The sequence below is a fragment of the Theropithecus gelada genome, chromosome 1, assembly GCF_003255815.1.
Source record: "Theropithecus gelada isolate Dixy chromosome 1, Tgel_1.0, whole genome shotgun sequence".
Taxonomy (NCBI): Eukaryota; Metazoa; Chordata; class Mammalia; order Primates; family Cercopithecidae; genus Theropithecus; species Theropithecus gelada.
Window position 1 is genome coordinate 161,678,483 of NC_037668.1, and position 18,184 is coordinate 161,696,666.

General features: G+C 40.9%; 2 pseudogenes; both read right to left on the reverse strand.

Annotated features, from left to right (window-relative positions):
• Nucleotides 1-896: 896 nt before the first annotated feature.
• LOC112610650 lies at nt 897-1,784 on the reverse strand (annotated as a pseudogene).
• A 10,584-nt stretch (nt 1,785-12,368) lies between these two features.
• Nucleotides 12,369-13,515, reverse strand: LOC112613251 (annotated as a pseudogene).
• Nucleotides 13,516-18,184: the final 4,669 nt, after the last annotated feature.

Below are 18,184 nucleotides of genomic sequence, written 5' to 3' on the forward strand. Positions count from 1 at the left end.
TTGCACTTGCACTTATGGTGTATACTTTCATTTGTGAAGGATTTTGCAGTCAGCCGTATATGTGGATAACCTTATACTTTGAAAGATAAAAGATGAAGGCCCAATACTGGTGAGAAACTTTAATGGTACATTCCTTGCCTCATGGTCAGTCAGAAACAGAACATTGATTCACTCCTCTTATCCCACATCATGGGTTAAAGATAAATTGCCAGGAGGCCTTCACTCTTCTAGAAGTGCATCAATTGTTAGGCCCTTTTTCCATGGTTTGGAATAAAAGAGGCAGTGGTTAGAAATGTATCCCTCATGATAGGCTCTATAGCAGATTCTATTGTAAAGGCTATAGTTACACAACAGACTTTAAATTCTCATGTGAAAGTTATGTTAAATTAGAGAACTGGCTAAACAGAGCAGTAGCTGTGCAGCTGCTGGCACTTGTGGCCTATGGAGAGATACATTAAATGTAGATTATAAAAATTCAGTTTTAGAGGATTCATGAAAAGACCACTTAGTTAAGCGAGTAGACTCTTCATCTAGCTCATTCTTTGATCTATTTGATTTTAGGAGGTTTGGTTTATGGGGACCTTGGGGAAGGAGCATACTTCAAACTCTTGGTATTATCCTCCAATAGTCAAAATAATAGTTTCCTTGGTGCACTGTGTTCTCTCAAAGATTTTTAAATGTTTACATGCAGAATGTCAAATGGTCTGTCTTCAACTAGAATGACGAGAGCTGAAAGAAATGTGCAACCATGAGGACAATATAACCTATGAATGACATGCTGAGACTGGAAACTCAAAATGATGGTAACTGAGAGTGGCACTAAGGCCTTAAGTTTTGTTTTTTGTTATTTTTTTAATCTTTTAATTGTCATTTTATAGCTCCCCACCACAGCTGCCCCCCACCCTTCCCTTCAATGATGACGTTTGCAGGCTTCAGGGGACCAGGGAACAAAGCTGGCGCCTGGCAGCCCCACCACACTGCCAGCCAAGGAGAACAAGTCAAAATTACAAATTATCACAACAATTAGCGCCTGTACTTGGGGGATCTGCAAATTGAGGAGACCCCTGCTCCTCATTGTACAGAGGTCTATTTGGCAGTGACCTTGCTCTGGAGACAATGATATTCCTTCAGCCTGAGGGAATTGATGTTGATGAACCCGGTGGCATCAATTGGCTCATAATCACCCTGCACGTTCATGCTCACCAGCTCCTCATTGTAGAGAGACAGTGGGGACTCCCAGCCGAGGGTGTACACCTGGCCCTTGAGGACGGACACCTGCACTTTCCCTTCCACTCGCTTCTGGGACTTGGCGATGCAGTGGCGGACAAGTTCACACCCAGGGCTGTGCCAGAAACCAGTGTACATCAGCTCAGCAAATTTTAAGCCCAGGCCTTGTTTGATTTCGCGCACTTCCTGGTCCATGGTGAAGGCCTCAATGTCTAAATGAGCGTGGAAAGGAATGGTGCCTGCTGGAGTCTCGTAGATATCTCGGGACTTCATTCCAATGAAGCAGTTCTCCACGATGGCAATACGGCCCATGCCGTGCGTGCCTGCAACTTCATTCAGGTACATGAAGAGCTCCAAGGAGGTCTAGTAGGTGGTGCCATCCTTGATGTTGGTCACCTTCACGGGGACCCCTTTTTTGAACTCGATCTCGAGAATGTCAGGGGTGTTGGGGGCTTTGGCAGGGTCCTGGGTCTTTGTGTAGAGACTCGAGGCACTTGGTTCTTGGAGTTCTCCAGGATTCCAGCCTCATAGCTGATGTGCATGAGGTTCTCATCCATCTCGACCCAGCTGTTTCTGTACCTCACTTCCGGTTTCTGTAAGTAATTTCCCCAGACGAGGCATCCCTAGGTTTCTCTGAATCTGCTGTGATTCTGAGGGCTGCCAGATTCACGAACTGTTCGTTGCTAAATTAAACTCTTTTAAATTTAAATTGGCTGAAGTTTTTCTTTTAACTATATTATATGTATAATATATACTGGTATACATTATTAATATATAACATATACTATTATACATTATTGTATTTTATATATGTGCTATTATATATTATATAATATATTAATATATAACAATAATTGTATATATTCCATATTTTATATAGTTTATATTTTTTATATGTTATGTATATAATTTCTTTCATTGAGAAATATGTATTTCTCTTTTGCCCTTTCACCACAGAACACATTATCTTAATTAGCTTCGTAAAGTTTTTTAATGTTTTTATTTTTTGAGACAGAGTTTTGCTCTTGTTGCCCAGGCTGGAGTGCAACGACATGATCTTGGCTCACTGCAACCTCCACCTCCTGGGTTCAAGTGATTCTTCTGCCTCAACCTCCTGAGTAGCTAGGATTACAGGTGCCCAATACCACGCCCGGCTAATTTTTTGTGTTTTCAGTAAAGCTGAGGTTTCACAATGTTGGCCAGTCTGGTTGCGAACTCCTGACCTCAGGTGATCCACTTGCCTTGGCCTCCCAAAGTGTTGGGATTATAGGCGTGAGCCACCATGCCTGGCCATGTAGCAAGTTTTAAACTGAAGTGTGAGTCCTCCAACTTTGTTCTTCTTTTTCAAGATTGTTTTAGCTATTCTGGGTCCCTTGCATTTTCATACACATTTCAGGATCACTTTGTCAATTTCTGCACAAAAGGCAGCCAGAATTTTGATAAAAATTACATTAAATCAGTAGATCAATTTGTTGGCATTCTAATGCTATTTTAAAATATTAATATTAAAATATTGCCATTTATTTTATTCTAATTTTTGTGCCTTTTAACAATATTAAATCTGTCAATCTATTGACATAGGATATCTTTACATTTATCTTTAACATCTTTAATTTTTTATATTGACATTTTGCAGTTTTCAGTGTACAAGTATTACCCCTCTTTTTTGTTAAGTTTATTTGTTTTTTGTTTTTTTCAGGCAGGGTCTGGCTCTGTTGCTCAGGCTGGAGTGCAGTGGCATCATCAGAGCTCACTCCTATGGGCTCAAGTGATCCTCTCTCCTCAGCCTCCTGAGTAGCTAGGGCTATAGGCACATGCCACTGTGCCTGGTTAGTTTTTAAATTTTTTGAAGAGAAAGGGTCTCACTATGTTGCTCAGACCAGTCTCAACCTCTTGGCCTCATGTGATCTTCCCACTTCAGCTTCCTAAAGGATTGGGATTACAGGCAAGAGCCACTGCTCCCAACCAAATTTATTCTTAAGTATTCTATTCTTTTTGATGCTATTGTAAATGGAACTGTTTACTTAGTTATGTTTTTGGATTGTTCATTGATAGGGTCTAGAAATACAACTGATTTTTATATATTGACCTTGTGTCAATACACTCTTACTAAACTTGTTTATGAGTTTGAATTGTTGTGTTGGGGGCGGGGGTGGGTGGGTACTTCTTAGTATTTTGTATATACAAGATCTTATCATCTCTGAATAAAAATATTTTTATTTTACTTTTCAATAAAGATATGTTTATTTCCTTTTCTTGCCTATTTGCCTTAGCTGGATCTCAAAATACGATGTTATTTTTATTATTATTATTATTCTTTTTTGAGATAGAGACTCACTCTGTTGCCCAGGCGGGATGGAGTGCAGTGGTACAATGTTGGCTTACTGCAACCCCTGCCTCCTGGGTTCAAGCAATTCTCCTGCCTCAGTCTCTCGAGTAGCTGGGATTACAGGCATATGCCACCATGCCCAGCTAATTTTTGTATTTTTATTTTTATTTATTTATATTTTTTGAGATGGAGTTTTGCTCTTGTCACACAAGCTGGAGTGCAATGGTGCAATCTCGGCTCGCTGCAGCATCTGCTTCCCAGGTTCAAGCAATTCTGCTGCCTCAACCTCCTGAGTAGCTGGGATTACAGGCACCTGCCACCACACCCAGCTAATTTTTGTATTTTTAGCAGAGACAGGGTTTGGCCATGTTGGCCAGGCTGATCTCAAACTCCTGATATCAGGTGATCCACACACCTCGGCCTCCCAAAGTGCTGGGATTACAGGTGTGAGCCACCACACCTGGCCTGATGTTAAATATTAACAGCAATAGTGAAAGCAGACATTCTTGTCTTGTTCCTCACCCTTTGGTTATTCAGTAGTGTGTTGTTTAATTTTCACATATTTGTGGGAGTCCCAAATTTCCTTCTGTTATTGATTTCTAATTTCATTCCATTGTGATTGGAGAATATGCTTTGCATAATTTCAGTCCTTTTAAACATATTGAGGCTGGTTTTAGGCCTAATACATATTCTATCCTGACGTATGTCTCATGTGCTATTGACACAACATGTATGCTGCTTTTGTTCAGTGACGTGTTCCATAGATGTCTGTTGAGTCTACTTGGTTTATAGTGCTGTTCTCCTGTTTGCTTATTGATCTTCTGCTTTGTTGTTCTATTATTGAAAATGGGGTATTGAAGTCTCCAACTATTATTGTTGAATTGTCTATATCTTGATTCAATTATGTCAATTTTTGCTTTATGTATTTCGAGGCTCAGTTGTTAAGTGTATATATGTTTATAATTGTTATGTATTTCTGATTGACCCTTATCACTCTAAAATGTCCTTCTTTGTCTTCAGTAACAATTTTTCGTCTTGAAATCTATTTTGTCTGATATTAGCATAGCCACTCCAACTATCTTTTAGTTACTATTGCATGGTATATCTCTTTCCTTCCTTTTACCTTTAAATCTTTCCCTCCTTTTACCTTTAAACTCTATGTGTTTTTTAATCTAAAGTATGTCTCATTTAAAAGAAATAACAGCAAAAAAAGGAGAACTAAAGTATATATTTTGTAGACCATGTATAGTTGGATCACATCTTCCTTTATCCCTTCCAGCAATATCTTCCTCTTCAGTGAATTTTTTTTTTTTTTTTTTAAAGATAGAGTGTTGTTCTTGTTGCCCAGGCTGGAGTGCAATGGTGCAATTTCAGCTCACTGCAACCTCCCAGGTTCAAGTGATTCTCCTGCCTCAGATTCCCAAGTAGCTGGGATTACAGGCATGTTCCACCACACCCGGCTAGTTTTGTATTTTTAGTAGAGACATGGTTTCACCATGTTGGCCAGGCTGGTTTCAAATCCCTGACCTCAGGTGATCCACCCGCCTCAGCCTCCCAAAGTTCTGGGATTACAGGTGTGAACCACCGTGCCTGGCCTTCATTGAAATATTTAGTCAGTTTACATTCAGTGTAATTACCAATGAGGTAGAATATGTCTGCCATTTTGCCTAAAGGGAACTTTAGTATTTCTTGTAGGGCAGATATTTGGTGATGAAATCTCTCAGTTTTTGTTTAACTGAAAATGTCTTAATTTCTCCTTTATTTTTGCAGGATAGTTTTGCTGAATATAGAACTCTTCATTGATAGTCTTTCTTTTAGCACTGAATATGTTATCCCAGGACTTTCTGGCTTCCAGGGTTTCTTTTTTCTTTTTACTTTTTTTTGAGATGGAGTTTCACTCTTATTGCCCTGGCTAGAGTACAATGGCGCAATCTTGGCTCACTGCAACCTCTGCCTCCCGGGTTCAAGCGATTCTCCTGCCTCAACCTCCCAAGTAGCTGGGATTAGAGGCATGCGCCACTACACCTGACTAATTTTGTATTTTTAGTAGAGTCAGGGTTTCTCCATGTTGGTCAGGCTGGTCTTGAACTCCCAACCCCAGGTGATCCACCCACCTCCGCCTCCCAAAGTGCTGGGACTACAGGTATGAGCCACCATGCCTGGGCTTGGCTTCCAAGGTTTCTGATGAGAAATCAGTTGTTAATTTTACTTAAGAACACTTGTAAGCTGGGCGCGGTGGCTCACGCCTGTAATCCCAGCACTTTGGGAGGCCGAGGCGGGCGGTTCACAAGGTCAGGAGATCGAGACCACGGTGAAACTCCGTCTCTACTAAAAATACAAAAAATTAGCCGGGAGCGGTGGCGGGCGCCTGTGGTCCCAGCTACTCAGGAGGCTGAGGCAGGAGAATGGCGTGAACCCAGGAGGCGGAGCTTGCAGTGAGCCAAGATCGCGCCACTGCACTCCAGCCTGGGTGAGAGCGAGACTGCATCTCAAAAAAAAATAAAATAAAAACAAAACAAAACAAAGAAAAGAACACTTGTAGTAATGAGTTGCTTTTCTCTTGCTGCTTTCAAGACTCTCTTTGTCTTCTGATAATTTTGGTTTGTTTGTTTGTTTGTTTGTTTGTTTAAATAGAGATAGGGGTTTGCTCTGTTGCTCAGGCCGGAGTGCAGTGTCTCTGTCATAGCTCACTGTAGTCTGGAATTGATCCTCATGCCTAAGCCTTCCAAGTAGCTAGGACTACTGGCACATGCCACCATACTCAGCTAATTTATTTATATTTATATTTTTTGTAGAGTTGAGGGTCTTGCTATGTTGACCAGGCTGGTTCCAAACTACTGGCCTCAAGTGATCCTTTTGCCTTGGTCGCCCAACATGCTGAGATTATAGGTGTGAGACAACATGCTTAGTCTCTTTTAACAGTTTTTGTATGACAAGTCACGGTGTGGATCCCTTTTGGTTTATCCTACTGGGAGTTTATTTTCTTGGATGTGATGACTTTTGTTTGTTGTTGTTTTGTTTCTTTCTAATTTGAAAGGTTTTTGGCCATTATTTGTTTGAATATTCTCTCTGACCATTTTTTCTGTCTTTTCCTTCTGACACTTCCATTATGTGTATGTTGACACACTTTATGGTTTTCCATACATCTCTGAGGACCTTGGTTTTTTTTCCTTCAGTTCCTCAGAATGAGTAATCTCCTCAGTTATTCTGTCTTCAAGTTCTTAGATTCTTTGTTTGGCTTATCTTTGTTTGTTTGTTTTAGAGCAATAGAGTCTTGCCAAAGGGCCCAGGCTGGACTAAAACTCCTTGGCTCAAGTGATGTTCCTGCTAAAGCCTACCAGGTAGTTGGGACTAGAGGTGTGTGCCACTGTGCCTGACTGAGTTCTTGGATTCTTTCATATTCTGCTGAAATCTGCTGTTAAGTTTATCCAGTGATTTTTCATTTCAGTTATTTTACTTTTCAACTTCAGAACTTCTGTTTGTTCCTTTTTTAATTAATTAATTTTTTAAAAAGTTGACAAAAAATTATATATAGTGTATAAAATGTTTTGAAATATGTACACACTGTGGAATGACTAAATTGAGCTCATTCACATATGCATTACCTCACATACTGATTGTTTTTTGTGGTAAGAACACTGAAAGTATATTCTCAGCAATTTTCAAGAATACAGTGCATTGTTACTAACCCCAGTCACCATGTTGTATAATAGATCTCTGGAGCAGGGTTTGTCATTGTTGCTAGTTGTTGCTATTGTTTTGTTTAGTGACTTTCCTGGACTAATTCTGTAAAGTCTGTATTCTTTGTAATATAAAGTCTCTGTTCAATTAGCTTAATGGCCAGTTAATGATTGAACACAGATTTCCTCACCTATCTTGAATGAATAAGTCTTCCAAATTTTGTTGATTCACTTGGTATTGGGGTATAGTTTCAATTCTCTCTCAGGCAGTTTACATCTCTCTTTAGCCTTCATTTCTTGCTTAGGAAAAGCCTTAATATCAGCCAGAGGCAAGAAGACATTGGGTTCTTCTCAGGTCTCTTCTGGGCATGCACACATCATGTGCATGGCCTAATAGATTCCTAGGATTGCATCAGAGCTTTCCAAATCTCCCAGTGAACATCTTATTCTTCAGTTTTTTTCCTTTAAGTTTTTCATCAGCATCTTGTTATCCCCAACTGTTAGCAACACCTCTGGCAGTTTTGATATTAAACAACTGCCGATGATTGTTTTCAACAAATGTCACATGGATAGGACTATTCACAGAGACTGAGCTGTAACCAATATTCAGACCAATAAAGACAAGCTCTGAGAATAGAACTTTTCATCGAGCTGCCAGGCAAGTCAAATAATGACAGTCCTCTGGGATTGAGGCTTTCCTGGAGCTCCAAGTCCATTCTTCCCCCTCCAGTAGCTGCTAGTCTGCTGCTTTTCATAGCTATTGTAATAGCATAGCTATTGGATTTTAATACTACTTTGAAGAGGATGAAGAGGAGTTAGAATTAGGAAAAGCTTAAAAACCAAATCTCATTGTTCTTACCAAGATTCAGCCATTTTTCTTGACTAAACACTGCTCACATTGCTGCAAACTTGTGTTTAATTTCTAGAGTCTAAAAAATTAAAAAATTTAATTCTGATGGGTTGTGGAGATCTTATTGCTTTTATAGTGTAGCAAATTTTTGGAAGTCCTTATTCTACCATTCTGAAAGTTGGAAAGATCTCCAGCTTTCATTTGTTTTTTGTTACTATGTTGTATTATTTTATATTCTTTTACTTTTATTCTATGTGTGCCTTTGTTTTATTTTTTTTTCAAGTTTTCACACATAGCGTTGATTGTGTCTTTATTTTAAAATGAGTTTCCTTCTTCCCTGTTGAAGTTATTAAAATAAATGAATAAATAAATAGAGTTTCTTGAAAGTAGATAGTATGTAATTGGATCATCCTTTTTTATCCAGTTTGATAATCTCTGCTTTTTAATTGCATGTTTAGAGGATTTAATTTGACTTACTTATTTATTTTATTTTATTTTATTTTATTTTATTTTATTTGTTTTTCAAGATGGAGTTTTGCTCTCGTTGCCCAGGCTGGATTGCAATAGTGTGATCTCGACTCACTGCAACCTCCGCCTCCTGGCTTCAAGCGATTCTCCTGCCTTAGTCCTGAGTAGCTGGGATTACAGGCATGTACCACCATGCCTCACTCATTTTGTATTTTTAGTAGAGATGGGGTTTCTCCATGTTGGTCAGGCTGGCCTTGAACTCCCAACCTCAGGTGATCCACCTGCCTCGGCCTCCCAAAGTGCTGGGATTATAGGCGTGAGCCACCACATCCAGCTGACTTAATTTTGATTTTTAGAAGATTTAATTTGAAATTGTTTATTAATGTTGTAAAACATAAAGCTACTCGCTCTATTTTCTTTCCATTTGTTCTATCTATTCTTTGTTCTCGCTCTCTTCTTTTTGACTTCTTTTAGATTGTTTTTTATACTTCCATTTTATCTTTTTCATTGCCTTATAAGCTATACTACTTTCAGTTTTCTCCTTGTTTTTTTGTTTTGTTTTTGGTGGCTGCTTTATGGTCTTTAATATACACCTTCTACTTATCATTGTCTACTTTGAAGTAAAATTATACTATTTCACAAATAGTATTAGAACACATGGCAGTGTACTTTTCTATTTCTCCTCTCTTGGCTTTTGCCCTATTGCTGTCATGTAATGTCTATACATGTTATAAGCTCCATATTTCAGTTTGTTATTTTCATTTTCATACTCTGTTACCTTTTTTTTTTTTTTTTTGAGATGGAGTCTTGCTCTGTCACCCAGGCTGGAGTACAGTTGTACCATCTTGGCTCACTGCAACTTCTGCCTCCTGGGTTCAAGTGATTCTCCTGCCTCAGCCTCTCTAGTAGCTATGATTACAGGCACATGCCACCACACCCAGCTAATTTTTGTATTTTTAGTAGAGACGGGGTTTCACCATGTTGGCCAGGCTGGCTGGTCTCGAAGTCCTGTTGCGTGATTCACCCACCTCGGCATCCCAAAGTGCTGGGATTACAGGTGTGAGCCACCGTGCCCCACCCTACCTTTTTTAAAAATTGTAAAAATAATTTTTAAAGTTCTTTTATATTTGCCCACATATTTACCATTTCCAGTGCTCTTCATGTTTTGGGGGTAGATTCAGATTTTTTTTTTTTTGACAGAATCTTGCACTCTCACCCAGGCTGGAGTGCAGTGGTGTGATCTCGGCTCACCGCAACCTCCACCTCCTGGATTCAAGCAATTCCCCTGCCTCAGCCTCCCGAGTGGCTGGGATTACAGGTGTGCACCACCATGCCCAGCTAATTTTTGTGCTTTTAGTAGAGGTGGGGTTTTACCCTGTTGGCCAGCTTGGTTTTGAACTTCAGACCTCGTGATCTGCCCACCTTGGCCTCCCAAAGTGCTGGGATTACAGGCATGAGCCACTGTGCCTGGCCAGATTCAGATTTTTATTTCATAATATGTTCCTTCTGCCTGGTGACTTTCTTCAAATTCTTTTTTTTTTTTTTTTTGAGACAGGGTCTCACTCTGTCACCCAGGCTGGAGTGCAGTGGTGTGATCATAGCTCTCTTCAGCCTTGACCTTCCTGGGCTCGGATGATCCTCCTACCTCAGCCTGCAAAGTAGCTGGGACTACACGTGTGCAACACCATGCCTTGCCTGGATAATTTTTGTATTTTATGTAGAGACGAGGTTTCACCATGTTGCCCAGGCTGGTCTTGAATTTCTGGGCCCAAGTGATCCACCCACCTCAGCCTCCCAAAGCTCTGAGATTACAGGTGTGAGCCACCATGCCCAGGCTCTTTCACATTCTTTTTTTTTTTTTCTTTTTATAAACTTATAGTTTTATTAAGACAAAAACTGACAGTGTGGTATGAAGTTTACATTTAAAAAAAGTTTTCACAGAAATCTAACACATGCCTAAAAAGGTTTTACAATGTAGTTCTAGATGCAAGTCTAGGCAATATCAAGAACTGATGGATCTCATGACTTAGGACAGAGCATTTTGGATATCAGTTACTTCTTAGGATTTTTTTAAAAATGGTATTGTTGGCTGAGCAGGTGGCTCACGCCTCTAATCCCAGCACTTTCGGAGGCTGAAGCAGGTGGGTCACGAGGTCAAGAGATCGAGACCATCCTGGCCAACAATGGTGAAATCTCATCTCTACTAAAAATACAAAAATTAGCTGGGCATGGTGGTGGGTGCCTGTAGTCCCAGCTACTCAGGAGGCTGAGGCAGGAGAATTGCTTGAACCCAGGAGGCAGAGGTTGCAGTGAGCCGAGATCATGCCACAGCACTCCAGCCTGGTGACAGAGCAAGACTCCATCTAAAAAGTAAAAATAATAAAAAAAAGGTTTTGTTTGTTTTTTTGTGTGTGTTTTAAAGTGAACCACTGCCCAGTATGAAAGTTTAATCTTCTCCTAGGACCAACGCTTTTGAAATCACTCAACTCGAATCAATTCAGTGGAACTTGTGCTGTCAGTGACTGAACCCTGCCACCAATGGTTTCAGAGTTCAAAGGTCAAAAAAGGGATCTGCTCCAAGAGTTCTCCCCACTAAGAGTATGGGCCCTTGCTTTCCCTACTGTCTTATCTCCTCTACCACCCTCTTCCCCTTCCCCAACACCTCAGCCAGTGGCTTCAACAAGGTGATATTTATAACTTCATTATTGGAAAGAAAAGGGTCTTCTGTCTAATTTCAGGAATTAGCCCCTCTGAGACAGAATGATCTGCTCATATTGTATACTCTCCAATAAAAGACCTTCCCTCCTCAGTCAATTTCCATCTCCAAAATGGCAATTTTGGTAATTTACCAACTAGCGTATCCTTTGCGGTGAACAGCATCAGGTTTAGGCAGGGAACATCTTGGCTTATATAGGTTTCAGACATTCACAGCCTTTTTTTTTTTCCATTTAAAAAACTTTATTTAAATGGAGACAATTCGTCAAATGATTGGAAAATAAATAATGAAAAATAGTTCTTTAGGGTCTTCTGGTGAGGTGGAGGAACACACCAAACTGCACTGGCCCTGTCAGGGGACAGACACCCTTGTGGGGTCAGGCTCAGCCCTCTGAGTGGCATGAGGTCCTGCAGGCGGCGGGGCCCTCACACTCCAGCCCCCTGCCTGGTGACCCACCCTGGGCCTAGGGATTCACAGCTTTTAATCATAGTCCTTATTTATGATGCCAATGACATTTCTTTCAAAGGTAAAATATTCTGGACATAGAAGCAAATCATTAGTTGTCTGTTCTTTCCATTGCTTCACCATTTCCCCTATCAAGCACCAAATTTTTATCAAAATGATGCTACCCATCTCCCTTCCTCTTCTCCCCATCCCTCCCTCCCCCAAATAATACATCAGTAATAGCCAAAAACTGCACACATGCTATGCTGTAACAATGCAGTTAACACTATTGGGAAGTAGGCTGTGGGCTGTGGAGATGCTCTTTGAAGATCTACAGTATTTTTATTTGCTCTCCCACACACCCAACTCTGCAAGTGTTGTCCTTCACAGAAGGCCCTTTGCTTTTCTCAGCAAAATGAAGAATAGACTGCCTTGAAACACTTATCACCTTTCCCCTCCACTGGGATGGGCCTGCAAACTCTACAGCTTGGAATGGCTGTAAAGCACTTGGGCTGCTGTAGGGCACAGAAACTATACTGGCTCTTCAAAGGACATTTTCTCAAGCCACCTCTATGCTGTCAAGACAAGTAGAACTCCTTCCCTTCCCACTGGAAACCCACATTCAGATGTGACAGGGGCTGGTACTCAGGAGAGTCAATTATTGTCATATTTTTTGTCATCCTCCTTCTTGGGGTAGGAATGCCTTTCCTCATAGAAAGATATGACAACCTGTGGGCTCTTGACATTGGCTTCCTTGCCAGGAAACAGGTCAGCCTCATCAGAGTTTCTTCATTCCACTGGGAACATGAGCTCTCCACTGAAGTCTGTAGCTCCAATAATCTGCTCTGGCATCAAACTTCCAGCAAAGTCTCATGGCTTTTCTGACCCTTCTTTCTTCTTCTTCGGTTTGCTCTCCTCTCCCTTTAAAGCAGGAGATGTAAAAAAAAAAAAAAAAAAAAAACCAAAAACCAAAAACAAAAAAAAAACAAGTTTTCTGTATGGGCTGACTCACTCCAAGGCCCAGTAATAAGCAAGGCTCTGTCAGGGCTCTCATAGTGCTATCAGCAGAGCCAGAGCCCAGAAGGAATGGGCTCCAGGAGCAGGGATGAGAAAAACAAGTTCTTCTTATCAGTTTCCCCTTTTTAAAATTCTCTCCCCATACCATTATTCTTTGTTCTGCTCTCCTAACTATTTTTGTAACTATCTCTGCAAGTTGGTAAGGATTTTGTAAGTACCTGTTTTCCCATCTGTGCAGTATGGCAAAGGTCACAAGACATGCCTGAGTTTCAACATCTGTCACTGTTTGATAAACTGCCTTTGTTCTGCTTCTGTACGCTTGCTTGCCCGCCCTGCAGGTTTCACACCACTAGCTGACCAACGCCCTTCGGATGCATGTATAAAAGTCAAGCCCTGTCTTTGTTTGGGGTTCACTCTTTGGATGTTAATCCGCTGGGCTGGTGCACCTAAATAAATCCTCCTGAGTCACCCATTGGTCGCTCCTGTCCCTTTAATTCTCACAACACCTTATCTTCAAAATCATCAGCTTTGGGCTTGCCTCCCTCTGATTTATCTGTCTCATGTGTTATTTTCTGTGACTGCAGAAACTCAGCAATGAGGTCAGGGCAATCCAAGTTCTCTTCTGGTTCCCATGTGTAGTCCTCATTGAGAGCCCCTTCCACTTTAGGAGCTGCTCTACTTTTCCCTTTACCACTCCAGAGTTGAGAACTTTTTCCACAACAAATTCCTCTTCCTCCACTTCTAGAACCTCCTCCACTTTCCTCTTGTTTTGTTTTTTCCTCATAGTGCCCGCTAGCTTTCTGGTGTAAAGGGTGACACTACTCAGAGCAGTGCCCAAGAGTCCAAGAGGAATTGGTGCCACACTACTGGCACATCGTGGTGTGTTGGCAGAGGGAGTGGCGCCCAGGAAAGCAGCAAGCCAGGTGGCCACAGTGGAGCCCCTCCCTGAAGTGGCCTACTGTAGGTCCTGGCCAAGGGCCCTTCCCTTAGCCAAACAAAAGAACCTCACACTCTGTGCTGCCCACCTCCCACCCTCTTTCAACATTCTTTTTGTTCAAGTGTGTTGGTTAATTCTTCCAGGTTTTGTATGCTGAAAAACTTGTGTCCTATGTTTTTGAAAATTTTTCTCCGGGAATATAATTCTAGGTTGACAATTGTCTTCTAGTACTTTAACTATATTGCTTCACTCTCTTCTAGGCTTGCATTACTTGCAGCAAAAATCTTTTGCTATTTTTTATATTCTGTACGTAAGTTCTCTTTTTTCCTTTGGCTGATTTTAAAATTTAAATTTTTCTTCTCATAAGTAGTTCTAAGCAATTTGAATATGGCATACTGGCATACTACTTTTGTTGCTATTACTTGGGCTGGGGGTTTATTGACCTTCTTAGATCCATGGATTTATACTTTTCATCAATTTAGAATTTTTCTCTTTTTTTGAGACAGAGTCTCATTCTGTTGCCCAGGCTGGAGTACAGTGGTGTGATCACAGCTTACTTCAGCCTCCACCTCCCAGGTTCAAGCAATTCCCCTGTGTCAGCCTCCCAAGTAGCTAGGACTACAAGTGCATGCCACCATGCCTGGCTAATTTTTTTTATTTTTCGTAGAGACAGGGTTTTGCCATGTTGGCCAGGCTAGTCTTGAACTCCTGGCCTCAAGTGATCTGCCTGCCTCAGACTTCCAAAGTGTTGGGATTACAGGCATGAGCCACCATTCCGGGCCTATTTAGAAAATTTTTATCTATTAGTCTTTCAAATATTTTTTCTGCCTACCCCTCACTTTTTCTGGGACTGCAATTACGTGCATATTAGGTCACTTGAAGTTTTCACACATCTCACCAATGTTTTGTATACCTTTTTCCGTGATCTATTTCCTTCTGCATGTTTATTTGTATAGTTCCCATGCCTTCAAATTCTGTAATCATTTTTTTCTGTAGTGTCTAATCAGCTATTAATCCTGTTACAGGCTGAACTGTGGCTCCAAAAGTCCATATGCTGAAGCTCTAACTCCCCATGTGACCGTATTTGGAGAAAGGATCTTTATAGAGGCTACAAAGGTTGCAAGAAGTCAGAAGGGCACATCCTAATCAAATAGGACTGGTGTCCTTATGAGAAGAGAAGGAGACACTTCTGTGTGTGTGCACCCAGATAAACAAACATGTGAGGACACAGCAAGAAGCTGGCTGTCTACAAGCCCAGGATAGAAGCCTCACGATAAACCAACCCTGGCACCTTGATCTTGAACTTTCAACATCCAAAACTAAACTTCTGGCCAGGTGCAGTGGCTCATGCCTGTAATCCCAGCACTTTGGGAGGCCGAGGTGGGTGGATCGCTTGAGCTCAAGAGTTCAAGACCAGCTTGGGCAACATGCCAAACCCCATCTCTACCAAAAATATAAAAATTAGCCAGGCATGATGGCACATGCTTGTGGTCCCAGCTACTCAGGAGGCTGAGATGCTAGGATCGCTGGAGCCCAGGAAGTCAAGGTTGCCATGAGCCATGATTGTACCACTGCACTCCAGCCTGGATGACAGAGTGAGATCCTGTCTCAAGAAAAAATAGATAAATAAATATAAACTTCTTTTGTTTAGGCCACCCAGTCCATTGTAGTATGTTATGCCACCCCTAGTAGACTAATAATACAAATTCCATCCAGCATATTGCTATAAGTTCTATATGGATATTTAAAAAAAAGAAAAAAAGAAAAAAAAAATCTTCCATGTGTTTCAGCATGCTCTTAATTCCTTCTTGAAAACATGTCCTTTCTTTTTTTTTTTTAGACGGAGTCTTGCTCTGTCGCCCAGGCTGGAGTGCAGTGGCATGATCTTGGCTCACTGCAAGCTCTGCCTCTTGGGTTCATGCCATTCTCCTGCCTCAGCCTCCCGAGTAGCTGGGACTACAGGCGCCCGCCACCACGCCCGGCCAATTTTTTGTATTTTTAGTAGAGACGGGGTTTCACCATGTTAGCCAGGATGGTCTCGATCTCCTGACCTCGTGATCTCTGCCTCGGCCTCCCAAAGTGCTGGGATTACAGGCGTGAGCCACCGCGCCTGGCCGAAAACATGTCCTTTCTTCTTGAAAACATGGAATATATTTATGATAGTTATTTTATTTTTTTAGAGACAGAGTCTCACTCTGTTGTATAGACTTGAATGCAGTGATGTAATCATAGCTCACTGCAACCTCAAACTCGTGGGCTCACATGATCCTCTTGCTTAGCTAAGCAACTAAGATTACAGGTGCATGCCAGCATGCCTAGCCAATTAAAAATTTTCTTTTTGTAGAGATGCGGTCTTGCTATGTTGCCCAGGCTGGTCTTGAACCCCTGACCTTAAACAATTCTTCATCCTCAGCCTCCCCAAGCATTGGGATTGCAGATGTGAGCCACCACACCTGGCCAATGATAGCTATTTTAATGCCAATTATTTGTATCATTTCTGGGTCTATTTCTGCTGACTTATTTTTCTCCTCATTATGGGCTGTTTTTGCATGCTTGATAATTTTTTATTGGATGACAAACTGAATTTTATATTCATGGGTGCTGAATTTTTTTGTAGTTTTAAAATGTTATTGTATTCATTTTGGGATGCTATTATTTGTAAACATATTGGTCATTTCAATGATCACTTTTCAGGTTTTTTTGTTTGTTGTTTTTTGTTTTGTTTTTATGAAACGGGGTCTCACTATATTGCCAAGACTGGTCTTGAACTCCTAAGCTCAAGTGACCCTCCAACCTCGGCTTCCCAAACTGCTGGGATTACAGGCATGAGCCATCATGCCTGGCCAGTTTTTAGCTATTTAAGTGAAATTAGAGCAGCCTTTATTCTGCAGTGAAATTGCCTTCACTACTGAGACGGTCCTTCTTAGTACTCTACCCCAGCTCTGTGTATTGTAAAGTTGCTCCACTTTGATGATGGGGAATATGGACTATTCTCAACCTAGTGTAATTTCTGGTAATCGTTTGGCCCAATTCTATCCAGTGGTTCTTTCTTTGGTCCCTGTCAGTTTTTTCACACCCACATGCTAATCAGTACTCAACTGAAGACTAAAAGGAAACCCTTTGTAGGTCTCTGCTGCTCTCTCCAATAGTTTGCCTTGCAAGTTCTAGATGCCTTCACCTCTTCAAATTCTCAGCTGTAGCTTCTCAACTTAAGGACACTCTGAGCTCCGTGTGGGCTCCTCCTCATTGTGCGGAGGTCTAGAAAACACCTCCAGCTATGAGGCTGAGTGAGCCATTTTTCACATTTTTTCACTCAAAGGACCAACATTTTTCTGCATGGCCAGTTTTAGAAAAACTATTGTTTCTTGTCTTTTGTCTGTGTTTTTAGTTGTTGAAGGTGGGAGGGTAAATGTGGTCTTTGTTATACTTCCATGTTCAGAAGTGAAAGCCTCTCTAAAAGCATTTAAGTACTTGGTACTTCCAGCTGAATAGGTGCGAACAGCACACTATATCTATTTATTTATTTTGTTTATTTTTTAGAGACAAGGTATCATTCTGTCACCTGGGTTAGAGTGCAGTGGTGCCATCATGGCTTACTGCAGCCTGGACCTACCAGGCTCAGGTGATCCTCTCACCTCAGCTGCCCAAGTAGCTGGGACCACAGGCACAGGGCACTGTGCCTGGCTAATTTTTTAATTTTTTTTTTTTTTTTGTAGAGATAGGGTCTCCCTGTGTTGCCTAGTCTGGTCTCAAACTCCTGTGCTCAAGTTGGTCTTGAACTCCTGCTCAAGTGATCCTCCCACCTCGGCCTCCCAAAGTGCTGGGATTACAGCCACGAGCTACCACTCCCAGCCTATATTTAGACTACTATGATGATCACAAGATGTCAGGACCATCAAAATTTCTTTGGATGGTATTATGTAATGTTAGAGAGAAAGAAATACTACATCTGGAAGAATAACTTTAATAATAGGAGTGCTTACCTGATAAATTTTATAACCTACCATCATTCTCCAAAATCCACAAATTAAACAAGTGAGTTCAATGGGGACACTTTAACAGTAATCATCCCTGCACATACCAAGCTAGGAAGCAAGAAGAAACAAATACCAAAAACTTACTGTAGTGCAGACCACATTTCCTGATCCTAATGAGATAAAAGGAGAAATCAATAACAAAAAGATAATTGTCAAATGCAGATATTTGGAAAACATAATACAAGTCTCTCTATGAACTCATGGAAAGAGTTTCAAGATATACAGTTGAAGTAAATAATTCAAAGTATTGAATATTGTTTAACATATGGCACCATTTCTGTAAAGGGGGGAAGTATATATTTATATTTCCATATATATATATAAATAATCTGGAAATATACACAAAAAATTTAACAATGGGCACTTTATTGGGGAAAGTATATGAAACCATGTGGATGGGATCAGTAATAGTAATGAAACTTTTCACTGAATACCATCTTACATTTTTCATTTTTCAATACTATGAATATATCAACTAA